General features: G+C 39.8%; 1 long non-coding RNA gene across 2 annotated transcripts; it reads right to left on the bottom strand.

Annotated features, from left to right (window-relative positions):
• Positions 1 to 10,788: 10,788 nt before the first annotated feature.
• LOC133854927 (uncharacterized) lies at positions 10,789 to 11,869 on the bottom strand. Of its 2 annotated transcripts, none has more exons than XR_009896886.1 (2): positions 11,553 to 11,869; positions 10,789 to 11,407 (listed from the first exon to the last, which is right to left on the bottom strand). It is a non-coding gene; the product is annotated as an uncharacterized LOC133854927 (long non-coding RNA). The 2 variants fall into 2 exon arrangements; XR_009896885.1 differs by having other exon boundaries at positions 10,789 to 11,403.
• Between the last annotated feature and the right edge of the window lie 2,415 nt (positions 11,870 to 14,284).

Below are 14,284 nucleotides of genomic sequence, written 5' to 3'. Positions count from 1 at the left end.
TGTAACTTGGCCCTTTGTGGTTTTTTGAATGAATGAAGATGGAGTTTCTGTTCAAAAAAAAAAAAAAAAAGCCACATCAATATTAGAGAGACATAAGAGAAATATAACATGTGTATAATATATAGAATTACTTACAAATATGATGGGTTTTTTTTCACGAACATTACCAACTGTCAAAGTCTCTTTGTATTTATGGTCGTCACAAAATAAAAATTTGAAAATAGAAAAGGGGTGGCTGCCGGTTGGGCTGTGACCCCTTTGCCACCCCCATGTGTCGTCAATTAAGCTAAATAATGGAAGCGGATTAAATTAAGCACCCGTATGATTTTGGGCCGAAGAAGCCGAAGCAAAAGAATTAATAATTATTATAATATTAATTAAATAATTAAATATATTAATTTTTAGAAGTTCATCTTTTTTTAGACAACTTGTGGTTTAACATGTATGATATTTAATCCTATAAAATAAATGATGATTTTAGATGGTATTTGTTAGGGAATTATTATTCCCCGCTTGGGTTTTACACTCCAGATGGTACATTTGGTTAGAATTATATGCTCTGTCGGGAATAACTACTCGGATGATATGTTTAGTCGGGAATGTACGTTTGGTCGGGAATGACCAAGATCCTCAGCATTTAAGAGGATCTTGGACACTTGTCAAGTCAAGTCAGAAGTTAGTATGAGGCACCATGCCTGATATCTACACACCTTACCGGTCACTATTCACACTGTACAATAATAAGACTTTTCTTATGCATCAACAGTAAAATGGAGCTTATATATATACCAATCATCTAAGAGGTATGGATCTATCTAATATGATTGAAGATCACTCTCTCTCTTACACACCTTACTGGTCACTGTTCACAATGTACAATAATAAGACTTTTATTATGCATCAACAGTAAAATGGAGCCTATATATATATACCTATCATCTAAGAGGTATGGATCTATCTAATATGAAGATCACTCTCTCTTTCTCGCTCTGTCAACTGAATTGAGCGTCGAAGGAGGCTTTGCCGGCCAACCCCCGGTGGGCCTTCGCTTTGTTGCAGGTTATAGGCAAAGAGATGAATCAGAGGCTGCCACGTCATCAAGCTAAAAATCGTATCAACAGTTTGGCGCCATCTGTGGAACGGTTTAATCATTCTTACAAAAAAAAAAAATTCTAGAGTTGTGACCGGCAGAACTTGCCTTTCTTCAGCAGAAATGGATTTGAAAGAAATGAGTTTATAGGCCGCAGATCCGAGTTTACTCACAGCAGGTTCTCGATCTTTGTCTATGAAGATTAAAGGTTCCAGACAATTTTTTGCTACTTTGGTGGAATAACTCTACTGGGATAGCAGGGTTTCACACATCACCTCTTCTTTTCTACCGTTGTTTAGTTTGCTTGAGATACATAGGGATGCCTTGAGCTTTGTTCGCATTCAGTTGCGGGATCTAGGTGGGCCAATGATGGAAAGGAAGAGAAGGTCTAGGATCATGGTGACTTAGATAAGAACAAATAGTAAGTGGAGAACTGGGCCCACTTTATTTTAACAAGTGGGACAACACCTGGCTGATGGTGTTAACAAGTTTCATGCAACCATCAGATTGAGGCTCGGTTCCCAGCCATCAACAGAAAAGTGTTTTCGAGAAAGCACTTCTAGTACCTCCAACCAACCCATAGCAATACACATTCACGAAACACTGATTTTCTCCTTCTATCCGGCCAATAACCTCATCACCGTTCAATGACTCGTTGTAAGGAAGACACAGAGAAGTGGGCTCTCGGTGCAGACCGTGAATCCAGCATTGGACCCGTGTTGCCAAGGTCTTCCTGGGATCCAATTACCGAAAAGCCTTTCTTAACAAATGAAGTCTCCAATGTGTGCTTTCTGGAAAACACTTTTCTGGCCATGTCGGGCAAGCGGCAAGCGGGAGTAAAGGAATTCTCGGGTTTCTCTTTTATCAAAGGCATGCTGAGCGTGACTGGTCGGTCACAGGAACAGCTTGCAGATCAAGGGCCACTCCAAGATCATCAAGGTTTCAGATTGGAGGGCCCATGGCTTCAATGGCTCCTCCGAAATCAAAGGCTCTGCTTTCCGGACCAGCTCTCGCTTGTGCCCCTGAACCAAGCGTTTGTTGTTCTCCGAATTGCCACCCGGTTCAGATTTCTCAAAGCCACAGCCAAGATTATCGGTGAGTTGATTAACTCAAGAAAAAAAAAAAGAAGAAATGGAGAAGTCTAAGAAATCTGGGTCCGTCTTCTTTGATTACAAGGCTGGGACGAACATGACATAACGGGATTTTCGAACAATTAGGACCTACACAGTGGGCAAGTCTTGTTTTACGTGTGAAGTGATTCTGAGCCATTCGGGTGACACATGTAGACCCACGTGTTTTCACGTGCAACTATTTGGATACAACCATTCGGTCTTTGCGCTTTTCTCACTACTACGTGTGGAGTAGTGAAGTGTAGATTTCTGTTGAAATACACTCGCTTGTGGGCTTCTGTGAAGTGTAGTAAAGAGGTTCAACCGATGCAATTAGCAAAAAACCCCGAGACTTGATCGGTCTTCAGGTCTCTGGGTTAGCTGTCCGGTTGATAATCCAGAATGACTCCCTCTCCATGATTCCAATAGTGCAGTTACAGGGATGCTAAATCCGTCCACCATGTAGTATTCGTTTGCAAGTTTTACAAACCATAGGCCAAGCTAATAAAGCCCGAGAACAACAGAGACTTCTGGCAGACGTCTGGCAGGCTCACCTGCCACCCGGGTAGCCATGGGTCCTCAGAATCTTATAGGACCACGTGAGTGATCCCTACCCAGACGCCATGGACAGGTATGGACCTTGAGATGCAGAGCAAGTTCTCGGGATTTCCACAGTAGTCAATGAGAAAACTTCGCGGAGTCTTCTCGGTCCGTGCATGGAGATTGGCCATTCGATTCCTCACCCTGAGACTTAGCTCATGGAGTGAAGAGTGTTCGTTGATGAAATCCCAGACTGATGACGAGCTCGGGAGGTCCTGGCAACGTTCAGAAGCCTCCTAAGTTGTTCCAGCACAACCGCGTTAGCCCGCAACCCGACCAGGTCACGTTTACCGCTCTTTTTGAAATTTATTGACGCTGAACAGTTTCAGAAGCCTCGCACATATGGTTACACAGGAGCTGTGCGTTCTCGGCTTGAACTTTCGCTAGGGGTGCATTGGTTGGCTACTTAAAAAGGAAAAGAGGGCCCGTATATGCATATCACCATCCAAGATTCATGCCCAACCTGTGACCACGTCGGTTCTTGTTGGTACTTCTGACTAGGAAGACTGGTATTGTTTACCGAGAAGGAAATGAGTTGCAAGGTATAGAGTTCACAACCAACTCAATGGTTCTGGTCCAGGAGGTATACGAGCTTGGGGTTGCTGTATTTCGGACTAGGTTGGGGTGTGAAATCGCTGTTGCTACATTTCTTTTGGGGGCTCTTTGGTCGGGTATTACATGCTATGTAGGGATGTGGGCGTCGGTTTATGTCAACATTTAAGTCTCCAGTACTGCAAAGCGGTCTGCAAGGGAAGCATTGCGGATAAATGTTTGGGCTGAGAGTTTCTCTACCTTGGTGGTGATAGGTGTTGGGAATAAATCCCACTTTGACAAGCTTTTTTTTTAAAAAAAAAAAATAAAAAGAGAAGAAAAGAAATGGGAATGTTTATTCCCCTGGCCTAGGTTGGCCTAGGCAGCAGAAGACCCGGCCGAGCAGAAGTTGTACCCGACCGGGCAGTAGAAGACCTGATATGTGATCTCCGAGAAGATTGTAACTGAGCTGTTTCAGGTGCACATTTCTGGGAGCAACAACATTCGTCAATGGCGCTGTTTCTTTATTTTCTTATTAAGTGTATTGCTAGTAGCTGTTCAGCCAAGAGGGACGTTTTTATGCTTCTTTGCTTTGTCTCTCTCCAAGAAAATAGTAAAACCTATAGAGGACAAGATTGCAAACGAACAAGTCTTGGACGTTCTGCAGAGAGTCACCTAAGGATTAGGACACCCAAGGAAGATCCGCTTCAACCCGTTTGGTGCTTCCTCAATGGGCCCGTATGATGCTTCTTTAGCCAACAGATCCCGAGCCTACTTGGAGTTTAATCAGGCACGATTCAGTCTTACAACTCTCAAACAAGATTGTAGGTTTCTTGTAAGCTTGCCCATGTACAGGAGCCAAGACGTGAAATGAGACGGAAATGAAAAAATATATACATGCATTTTACATTCCAGGTATGTGAATGGGCCATCAGTTCAAGCCACAAACTTGACACAGGATATGTGTTACCAGGGTCTCCCCAGGATTTGGTGATGAATTGGGTTTCCGCTTGTCTCGGACTCAAGCTGGGCACTGTAAAAAGAAACTGGGGAGATAATGTGGGTGATTGTGTTGCCCGAGAGGTCTCGGATTGACATGCTAACTTATTAGGAAAATGTTAAATTTACAACATCATCACAACAACAACACAACAACCCTTCGTATGAGGGTGGGCCCTGCACACTAGGGCCCACCCTCATGTGAGGGGTTGTTGTGTGGTTGTTGTGATGGTGTTGTGTATGAATCAAATCCCAACTTATTATAGAGATGCCAGATCATGTCGTGGAGGCATGCATGGGTAGAAAACAAACACGTAAATATTTTCTTTTCTTCTTGAGGAAATGCCGACAATTGTTTCAAAAAAAAAAAAAAAAACTTTTTGTGCAAAACTTTTTCAGATACAGGGTTAGAAGTCCAAGGTGAGTTTTCGTTTGGATTTACGCCGGGTTCTTCTTCCTTTGCCCGTCACCGGCTAAGACTTTGGTCTTGGAAGGGCTCGGTCTCAGTTCTAGTCACCGGCCAAGTTAGTGTCGGCGCGTAGTTGTGGGTTTTAGCCGAGTCAGGATTTTGGCACGTAGCGTGAGCCAGGATCTCCCTGTGCCTTTTTACTCGGATAATGAATCGCGTTGGTTCCCTTGAATCTCGATTACCGCTACTCTGTATTTTTCTCTTGGAAGAAAGATGGTACAAGTTTCAAAGTAAAAGCAAGAAAACTAGAGTTGCAAAAGGGTTAAGCCTTGATCACTATGAAAAGACCCTGGACTTCCCGCTTAAAATTTGTAGAAGATGAGTGGGTGGCACAGCTTTCATCATCGTTCCTTTGGTACGTCTTAGGCTGAATCGCGAGCATCGGCCAACCCATGCTATTTTGGTAAGAGATATGTTTGTTGCACTTCAACTGTACATCAGTTGTACACCAAATCTGACGTGGACCACTTTTTTTTTTTTTTTTTTTTTTTTAAAAAAAAAAAATCACTAAATCGCTGAAGAGGGAAATGAAAACTCATTTCCCCCCTTCCAGCGTATTATTGACGCTCTCTCTCTCTCTCTCTCTCTCTCTCTGGCTGGCCGGTCGTCATTCACCGGCGCCGACCAACCCCTCTCTCGATCTCCGGCAATTCTTCTCTTTTTCCGGCGTGCTAGCTCTTCTCCGGTGTGCTCTCTCTTCTCTCAGCTATGAGTTCAGATTCTCAAGGTATGCTATGTGAAGAAAACAACCGATAAATAAACAAATAAAGCTGGATAAAACAAGACAAATGCTGTTGTTTAAATGCTACTGGGTTTGTTTATGTTGTTCTGGAATCTATAAAAGTATAAAACCAGTATATGAAATGCAACCAAAACATCCGCACGAAACAGTAACGTGAACAGTATAGTGACCGAAAAAAGACAAAAATTTTCCGGAATTTTATTTTCCCCTTTCCCCATTTTCCTACCAACCAAGCAAAACCCAAATCACAATGATCAAATACAAATTACATGTATCAATATCTGGCATCAAAAGCACCCAATATTTCACAACAAATTGGAAAATATGGGGGAAAAAAAAAAAAACAAGCAAAACAAATTCCCAACGAACCCACTAGAGAGAGTGAGAGATTGCTTAACCAATGGAAGTGCAATTATTAGAATCTTTGATGTCATGCAATAGATTGAAAATTAAAAACTTCAATGTTGTTCCTTTCTTATCTTGAGTTTTTTTAGTGAAATGGATGTTTAATTCATCATATTGATATTTTAAAAGCCAACTCTGTCAGGTATGTCCAAGTAGTATTTTTTGAGTTTCAGTCTACTATAGCTGGTGGAATAAAAAATGGACCAAGAAATGGACAAAGAAAAACCAAATTATGCCTAATTTGATCAAATTTTGACTAAAACATGAAAATTTGATGCATTTTTTCTGTTAATAGATGTTGGCATCTTAAATCTAAATTCTTTAATTGTTATAAGAGTATTGATGTACGCAATATAGTTTGCCTAAGATGATACAAGATGGTTCTCTAGATTGTAACTTTTCACTTTTTTATTTTTGTACTTTGTATCCTTTTTTGGATAGATGATCGTGAAAAAATTGAAGAACCGAAGGACTCAATAACGTTTGTTTCGGATGAAGAGTTGAATAATGAGGAAGAAAATGTGGTACCACACACGATGTTAAATGATGATGAAAATGTTGAAGAACCGAAGGACTCCGTGACGTTTATTTCGGATGAAGAGTTGAATGATGAGAAAGAAAATGTAGTACTACACACGATGTTAAGGGATGATGAAAAAGTTGAAGAACCGAAGGAATTAATGACATTTAGTTCAATAGAAGAAGTTTGCTCATATTATAGGACCTATGCTAAGCAAGCTGGTTTTGGTGTGATACAACGAAGCTCGAGAAAAAAAGCTGATAAAAAAACATATGCAATCCTTATATGTACTCGTGGAGCCCCAGATCGAACTAGAAAAAGTGATGTTGCGGAGCCAACTCCAGCAACTAAAAGAACAGGGTGTAGTGCCAGGGTTTGTGCCACTTTATGTGCTGATGGAACGTGGTTTTTTAGTAAAGTTGAGCTGAAGCATAATCATTCGTTAAGCCCAGACAAAGCAAGATTTTTTAAATGCAATAAGAAAATAAATGATGCTGCGAAAAGAAGGCTTGAGCTAAATGATAGAGCAGGAATACGTACAAGTAAGAATTTTGAATCATTGGTTGTTGAAAGTGGGTGGTTTGAGAATCTTCCCTTTGGAGAGAGAGATTGCCGAAATTATATTAACAAGGCAAGAGAGCTTCGACTTGGTAAAGGAGGTGGCCAGGCACTTTGTGATTATTTCAGTAGAATGCAAAAGCAAAATAGTGGCTTCTATTTTATGATGGAGATGGATGATGATTCTAGGTTGCGAAATGTTTTTTGGGCTGATGCACAGAGTAGGTCAGCTTATGAATTCTTCGGTGATGTTATTACATTTGACACGACGTACTTGACCAATAGATATGACATGCCATTTGCTCCTTTTGTAGGAGTGAATCATCATGGTCAGTCGATACTGTTAGGGGCAGGACTAATATCAAGCGAGGATACAGACACATTTGTGTGGTTGTTTAAATCTTGGTTGGGGTGCATGAACGGCCGAGCCCCAAGAGCAATTATAACAGATCAGGATAGGGCTATGAAAAATGCAATCGCAATAGTTTTCCCTGAGACTCGACATAGATATTGTCTATGGCACATTATGAGAAAACTCCCTAAAAAATTTGGAGCACATGCTAATTTTGATGGGATTAAGAGTGCCCTGCAATCTTGTTTGTATGATTCTCAAACAATTGAAGAATACGAGAAAAATTGGAAAAATCTATTGGAGAGCTATGATCTTCATGATAATGCATGGCTATGTGGGTTATATAGTGAGAGAACATTTTGGGTGCCGGCATACATGAAAGATACATTTTGGGCGGGAATGAATACCACACAGCGAAGTGAAAGTATGAATGCATTTTTTGATGGTTACGTGCACTCACAGACCACATTGAAAGAATTTGTTGATCAATTTGATATTGCTTTAAGAAGAATGGTCGAGAATGAAACACGTGCTGATTTCGATTCTTTTAATCGCACGATCCCATGTATAAGCCCACTCCTTTTGGAGAAGCAGTTTCAAGATGTTTACACAAATGCAAAGTTCAAAGAAGTTCATGAGCAGTTTGGGAAAGTTATGACTTGTAATAACTCTCATCTTAAAAGTGAATGCGCGATTTCTACCTATGAAGTTATTGACTACTGTGTCGTTGTTGGAAGCCGCACGATAGAAAAAACATTTCTTGTTTACTTGAATGAAGATGAATTGGATGTGAAGTGCACATGTGCATTGTTCGAATTAAGAGGCATCTTATGCACTCATTCTATTTCTGTGTTAATGACAAAGAAAGTGACAGCGTTGCCATCAAGATATGTTCTTGACAGATGGAGAAAGGATATAAAGCGAGAGTATTCTATGATTAAAAGTAGTTTTGATGCTATTGGTGATAATCCTAATGCCCAACTACATGACAAAATTAGAAATAATTTGGAGGAATTACTATCGCTCACAGCAGGAAAAGTGGAACGTTGCATGGATGTGATGAAAAATATTGATATGTTGAAGGAGAAATTTCGTGAATTAAACCTTGCGCCAAGTCACTCTTCCCATCGCATTTCAGCTGCTGTTGCATCTTCTAGCTGTAATGAAGTCGTTAAAAGTAATGATGATGTGGCGTTGCAAAATAATCAGGTGCTTAGTCCTACTAAGGTTAAACGTAAAGGGAAGCCACCAAAATTGAGAAAGGTGCCTGTTATAGAAAAAGTAGCCAAGAAATCCAAAGTATTAACAAAGCCACCAACAGACAACAATGCCAAACAGAAGAGACGAAGGAATCAGGTTGCTACATTTTTTTTTCCCTTCTCTTGAAAACATGTGCACTTCCCCTCATAAACAACCATTTTACTCGTGTAGGCCTCCAAAGCAACAGAAGATGAAGACAATACATGTCAAACTCCATTGGCTTCTGCAGCTCACGACCATATAATTCATACTCAGGTGATAGTTGATAGTTGATAATTATTTGATATTTTTTGTACTTATTTAGTGTGTGTATGCAGGCTTCTATCGCTTCAGCATCGACAGTGCCTCAAACATTGGGTGGTCATCATGATTCTATTGTTTCTCAAGTATACTTTACGTGTATTTTTTATTTCGTTATGTTGGCATTTCATTCCATTTATGTGGTTTCTATGTTGGAATTTCATGGAACCTTTCTTATGTGTGCATTAGGTGAATTTGCCGGTTGATCCAAGACATGGGTTATCCATATTGGTTCACCAACACAAGTACGAAGAGGCTTTCACTACAGCCCTACAAAGATGTGATGTGTCAATTGTGAACTGGCTATGCTCCCAAGTAAAGTCGTCTAATCTAACAATTTTGAGAATGACGTGACTATATTGTCTTAGTTACCGAAATTCATTTTTTTTAGAACTATGTTTATTGAGGTTGATGTGGTTGATGTTTTCAGGTTGATCTACGGTGGGTCTTGACTGTAGATCCACTCCCTTTGAGTCAAGTAGTATTGCTCCACTTGTTGCGGCAATTATCCTATTGTATTAATTACAACCCAGCCCAAATTGTTGCTTGGATGACAGACGTTGCTAATGTCATAATCCCAACTGACCCGACGATTGCATTGCATGTGGGGCCCATCTTCAATGAAATATATAATATGGTCAACCATCAAAGTATCCTGCCCAGAATTACCGTTGCTGAGCGCTCAAGTATCTGTCTTCTGATTCAAGTCATTACTTCCACGTTGGGAATGTAGTAGTTAATGGTATTTTTGAAGTCTTTGCTCTCTTTGGGTATGGTTGATGAGGGTTGATAGGTTGAGTTTCATGGTGTTCACTAGTTTTGCTTTGTCGTCTTTGCTCTCTTTGGCTTTGTTGCTTTATATTCCCATCTTTTCTTTTCAGTAGTAGCGATGGGGAACTACCATAATTTCATGTGCATTAAATTGCCTCTGGAAGATGAACATTTGTTTATGATTCTGCTACGTTAAATCTACTTTCTCTTATGTTATTTGTATAATTGGTTATAACTATAACATCACTTATTGAAGCTTGGGTTTTCTTTGTGGATTTTGGTGGGTCTTGATTGTGGGTTTTATGGAGTTTTCTTCCTTTTTGTATTGATTAATTGGTTCGTCCATTTTTAGGAGAAAACATTTGTAGCCGATTAGGGGGAAAAACAAGTTTATGTGATTTTTTGGTAGTTGCTAGCTTCTCTTAGCTGGATTGTTGGAATGTCAATTGAAATTATGGGGTTTTTGTTGTTGTTTGAATTACCATAAAATGAGAAGGGGAGTATGAAATTGGAGTTTATTTCTTGTGGTTAATTTTTTTAGGCCGACTAAAAAGATTACGCTTGTTTTGGATCTCTACTACATAGTCCTTGTACACAGGCGTCTCATTCCTTTGGGTCCACATAATTACATCAGCCCATTCCTCTGCTATCTTATTGTCTATATAGATTTTGAATACCCTTTGGCTTGGTTTCATTATCGGGAACACTATTTCGCAGAAATGGAGCCTCACTAGATAATAGAATCCTGGATCAACAGGTAATTTCAAAGTCAAATTAGAATGCAGGTTCTTGGTTGTGTTTGGACCCATTGACACAGCAGTCCGATAGATATCATCTGGTGCTGTGTAATCTGATATCTGTGTGTATGTGGGCGTGAAAGATGGCGCATGAGGGATTACGCCTCCACCCAACCAATAAAAATCATCCTGCTGGGAGCAGCAGGACGATTTTTAATGAGGGATTGTGTGTATGTTTTTCTGGATCTCTTCAAATGTTTCTCCTCTGCTTTATATAATTTTAGTTCTCCAAACTCAGGAAATTTGATACCCAAAACGAAATTTTAGTTCTCCAAACCCAGAAAATTTGATACCCAAAACGAACATGAACAACACAATCGGTTCATCTGTCCAATATAATAGTCAGTCACACAACAATTTCTTTTCTCTTCTTTTTTTATGAACGGCCAAAACAAAAAGAAAAATACACTCAACCTGAAACAACACAAAGCAAAATTTGTACTAGAAACCAGCAACAACACATCCCCTGCTTCAGGACAAAACACAGCAACCAACGATACAAAAACCAAAACCGTCTTCAAACTGCCCAAAACAAAACAAGCAGCTAGAACAGAAAAGAGGAACAAAGCAACTAGTAGTAGAACCTAAACATTCGACCATTCCATCTATTTCTCCAAGAACCAAGTAGCCAAGTACAATTCAACCATTCCTCAACATAAACATCAGAGAATGAATGTTTGAAATGCTTGTTCAAAAAAAAAAAAATAGAAACTACAAGTTACAAATTCAAGTACATCATCTACATTCCATTATATTCCAGAGATTCCATTATATTTGTATTTTCAATTCAAATTCATAAGGCATTTTATCTTGACCTCCATAATTCTCGGCTGCTACAACATGTTCTTCTGCATCACACTCAACAACAAAAAGCCACAAAGCAGTCTTCCAAAGCATAACCTGCCTTCCAAAGCACAAGGCAGCCAGGCAGATTTCATTAGAAAAAAAAAAAGAAAAAAAAAGCGCAGAGATTTAAAAATTGACTGAAGCAAATCAGACATTCAAAATCCAGAAAAACTCGGAGCGGAGACTCGGATAATGGAACTCACCGATTCAAGCGAAAAACTCAGAGATAACCCAAACCTGAAAGCCCGTGGGGCTCAGACTCACCGATCCGGACGCCGGAGAGTACCTTTTACGCCGGAGAAGAGCTAGCACCCCGGAAAACGAGAAGAATCGCCGGAGAAAGGGAGAGCATGCCGGAAAATGGGGGAAAAAAGCCAGATGCAGGGGAGAGAGAGAGAGAGAGATCGAAGGGGGAGCAGAAATCGCCGGAGATCGAGAGAGGGGTTGGTCGGCGCCGGTGAATGACGGCCGGCCAGCCAGAGAGAGAGAGAGAGAGAGAGAGAGAGAGAGCGTCAATAATACGCTGGAAGGGGGGAAATGAGTTTTCATTTCCCTCTTCAGCGATTTAGTGATTTTTTTTTAAAAAAAAAAAAAAAAAAAAAAATTAGTGGTCCACGTCAGATTTGGTGTACAACTGATGTACAGTTGAAGTGCAACAAACATATCTCTTTTGGTAAACTGGCCTTCTCGGTGAGCACAAGTTTCGGGTTGTTGGGAAATTCAGTAAAGAAGTCGTAATTGACAAGAGGAACAAGCCATGTAAAAAATAAGGGTAATGCTAGAATTCCCACCCCAATCCCACCACCCCTAAAGTGTAAAAAGCTGAAAATTGATTTATTAATTAAAAAAATAAAATCACTTAGAGTTGGTGGGATTGAAGTGGGATGGAGTGAAAATTCTAGCATTTTTCAAAAAATAAAATAAAAAAGTAAAGCAAAGAGAGATAGTAAAGCTAGGTTGAACTTTTCCCCTTTGAAAAGTCAAAGGGATAATATATGATCTTTTCATTATTGACGAGAGGAAAGCCACTGTTTGGTGGGCCAAAAATTGGGAAAAGAAATGCAAAAATCAACAAATACAGAGAAAAGCAAGAGTCAAGATTGAACTACTTTCAAGACTGTGGAGGTGCAGTGGACACATCCCATACGGCACTCCAAAACTCTGTGTCGCAGTGACTCCCGTTACGATGTCCGCATGGCAATATTCAGAATTTGATTGCATGAGCCGCAGGCGTAATTGAACAAAGACATTTCTATCCCGAGTGATGCAAATCAAGGAGCTGGACATGCTGATCATACACGTGAGAATGGAGCTGAAGTTGCACAAGGCCCTTTGTCACTTCCTAGTGGCCTAATTACAAGACTTAGAGCCAAACGTTTTAAGGAATCACTAAATTGGCTAATCCAAGAGAATTAGACTGATTCTAAAAAGATCAAGATGGACTCAAATAAATCAAGGCATAGTCCATGTCATCAAAGCAATTGAAGAGGCTAATTAGCATGCAAAAACGTGACCAGCATGGTCTGACCATTAAAGATGGTGAACTTGTTGAGTTTCAAGGATATTAAATAGGGGAATGAACTTGGTCTTGACTGGTTATGTTAAATACATTGAATTTAGTCATTTAGTTATTTTTGGCCGCCTCTAGAAGTCTAAAAGACCTAAAAACGTGGGGACTTGTTTATGTTAATGTTTATGTTGCTTTTAAAACGGTAGTTATGACTTTTCCTATTCTTAGAGGGTTGTTCTAAGTATATAGATGATCATTACAAATTTTGTAGGCAGATATTGTTTTCAGAAAATTATTATTATTGTGAGGTCTTGTGTTCCTCTTCGTTCTTGAAAGAACTCTTTGAACTTATCAAGTTAATCTTGTGGCATTCAAACAACCAAACTTATCACCTTGATTCTTGAGAGATTCTTAGGTTTCATGGTGTGGCGTTTCAATCATTAGTAGTCTTGGTTTCTCATCTAGTTAGGTGACGGGTCAAGGCTCAACAAATTTTGTCTACACGATCTTGGGGATTCAAACCATCATTGTTATCGGGTTTCATCACAATTGTTGGTGGAGTTTATATCATTTGGTATCAGAGCCAGGTTCTAAGACAAGTTTGACTATCTTTTCTTTTTCTTTTTTTATTTTTATTTATTTTTATTTCCTTTTCCCTGCTGTAAAAAAAAAAAAAACAAAAAAACAAAAAGTACACGATTCCAGTAAGAAAATTTCTTCATTTCAATCTTGTTTTTCACCTTATTCAAGTTCTTGATCTTTTTGATGAGTTTTGGTTGTTTCTCATTTTTGAATTGCTGCTGGATTATTTTGAATTAGTTTCTTGAAGTTCAATTAAGAACTAAGAAGACACAAAAGAGTGGAAAAAGGCAAGAGTGTGTGAGATCATAAGAGGGTAAAAGACGTTTAGAGTGAAAACACGAGTGTAAGTGTATCTATTCTTGAGTGAAACACGTGAGGGAGTGCTTGTGAGGATTCTAACCTTGTTTTGCAGATTCTAAACATGTCTAATAATCAAGAAGAAGAAACAACCAAAGAATTTCGACAACTCGCAACTCTGAACCTCCAAATGCAAGCTTTGTTAGGGGAGATGAGGCGTATGTTGAGGTTTGAATTAGAAACTATTCAAGAGAGGTTGGACAGGGTAGAAGCGGAAACTCCTAGGGGACAGCAACAAGACAATCCCAATAGGCAGCAAGGTGGGCATGTTCCGTGGCAGAATGTTGAGGAAGAGGCGGAGTCGGAGGAGTGTGATGAGCCATATTTGAACCGGGGCAGGTTTGAGCGAGGGTATGGGAATAGAGAAGCTAGGATGAGTAGGCCTAGGAGGGATAATGATTTAGGAAACATAAATATTAAAATCCCATCTTTTCAAGGTAAAAATGATCTTGAAGCTTATTTGGAGTGGGAAACTAAAATGGAGAT

The sequence above is a fragment of the Alnus glutinosa genome, chromosome 13 (genome assembly GCF_958979055.1).
Source record: "Alnus glutinosa chromosome 13, dhAlnGlut1.1, whole genome shotgun sequence".
In the NCBI taxonomy this organism is placed as follows: domain Eukaryota; kingdom Viridiplantae; phylum Streptophyta; class Magnoliopsida; order Fagales; family Betulaceae; genus Alnus; species Alnus glutinosa.
This window is presented reverse-complemented; position numbering and strand designations above follow the sequence as displayed.